The following is a 2,088-nucleotide window of genomic DNA, read 5'->3' on the forward strand; positions in this document are numbered from 1 at the left end:
ATCCTGGGCAGATGTCATACAGACCCTAAGAGAACACAAATGCCAGCACAGGCTAGTATACTCAGCAAAATTATCAATTACCATAGACGGAGGAAGAAAGATTTTCCATGACAAAATCAAATTTAAAAAATATCTTTCCACAAATCCAGCCTTACAAAGGATAATGTATGGAAAACTCCAACACAAGGAGGGAAGCTACACCCAAGAAAAAGCAAGAAGTTAATCTTCTTTCACAAGAAGATAACCACATAAACATAATTCCACCCCTAACAACAAAAATAACAGGAAGCACTATCATTGATCCCTAATATCTTTCAACATCAATGCACGCAATTCCTCAATAAAAAGACTTAGACTAACACACTGGATATGGAAACAGGCCCAGCATTTTGCATACAGAAAATGTACCTCAGTAAAAAACAAAACAAAACAAAACAAAACAAAACAAAACAAAACAAAACAAGGCGCAGCTCTCCAGCCCAGGCCGGGAGGCCCAGATGGAGGATCCCCGAACTGGGGCCCCCCTGAATGATGGCAGGGGGCTGGACAGGTAGTAAGGAAGGCAGCGAGGAGGGCACCGGAGGCAGTGAGGGTGTTGGAGGTGACGGGAGCCCCCATGCAGAAGGTGTGTGGAGCCCTGACATCGAGCAGTTTTCAGGAGGCCCTGACAATCTACCCTCCCTGTGGTCGTCGCAAGATCATCTTGTCAGATGAGGGCAAGATGTATGACTGGATCGAACTCATTGCCCGTTACATCAAGCTGAGGACAGGGAAGACCAGAACTCAAAAGCAGGTCTCTAGTCACATCCAGGTTTTGGCTCGAAGGAAATCGAGAGAAATTCAGTCCAAACTGAAGGACCAAGTCTCCAAGGACAAGGCCTTCCAGACCATGGCCACCATGTCTTCAGCACAACTCATCTCTGCACCTTCCCTCCAGGCCAAGCTGGGTCCTTCTGGACTTCAGGCCACCGAGCTTTTCCAGTTCTGGTCAGGGAGCTCTGGGCCAACATGGAATGTTCCAGACATGAAGCCCTTCTCACAAGCACCATTTTCCATGTCACTGACGCCCCCAGCCACTGACCTACCAAGGTACAAGCTGCCCCCAGCCCTCTCACCCCTGCCCCCACCCGCTCCGTCTCCCCCAGTCTGGCAGGTTCCGGCCCTGGGCACTGTGCACCTGCAGCTGGTAGAGTTCTCAGCGTTTGTGGAGCCACCAGATGCAGTTGACTCGTTCCAGAGACAGCTGTTTGTCCACATCAGTCAGCAGCCCTAGAGCCCCACCCCTGGAGAGTGTGGACGTGCGGCAGATCTATGACAAATTCCCTGAGAAAAAGGGCGGTCTCCCGGAGCTGTATGACCGGGGCCACCACATGCATTTTTCCTGGTCAAGCTCTGGGCAGACCTGAACTGGGGCCCCAAGTGCCAAGGAGGCAGGGAGCAGTGGAGGCGCTGGTGGCTTCTATGGAGTGAGCAGTCAGTAGGAGAGCCAGGAGCTCATGACACTTACCTGCTCCTCCAAGGTCTGCTCCTTTGGCAAGCAAGTGGTGGAGAAGGTGGAGACTGAGCGGGCCTAGATGGAGGGCAGGTGCTTTGTGTACCGCCTGCTGCGCTCTCCCATGTGTAAATACCTGGTTAACTTCCTGCACAAGCTCCATCTGCTGCCTGAACGCTACATGATGAACAGTATCCTGGAGAACTTCACCATCCTCCAGGTCGTGACAAACAGGGACACTCCGGAACTGATGCTGTGTACTGCCTACGTCTTTGACGTCTCCACCAGAACTCAGCACCACATCTACCACCTGGCCAGAGACTGATGGGGCCCCATTGCCGCTGTTTTATCCCAACACCCCCTTCCTAGGAAGGGCCCTTCTGCTCTCCCTGTAAGAGAGATTTGGAGAGGGGGCCCATGATTTTTTTTTTTTTTTGGTTCTTTTTTTTTTCGGAGCTGGGGACCAACCCAGGGCCTTTGCGCTTCCTAGGTAAAGCGCTCTACCGCAGAGCTAAATCCCCAGCCCCTCATGATTTTTAAAAAGGCCTCATCTCAGAAGCAGTGGGGGCTGGCTCCTATTAGAAAGGCACCCGAAG

General features: G+C 51.7%; 1 pseudogene; it reads left to right on the top strand.

Annotated features, from left to right (window-relative positions):
- The first annotated feature begins 497 nt into the window (after window positions 1–497).
- Window positions 498–1,817, top strand: LOC116901032 (annotated as a pseudogene).
- The last annotated feature ends 271 nt before the right edge of the window (window positions 1,818–2,088 follow it).

Source organism: Rattus rattus, chromosome 5 (genome assembly GCF_011064425.1).
Source record: "Rattus rattus isolate New Zealand chromosome 5, Rrattus_CSIRO_v1, whole genome shotgun sequence".
NCBI classification, from domain to species: Eukaryota; Metazoa; Chordata; class Mammalia; order Rodentia; family Muridae; genus Rattus; species Rattus rattus.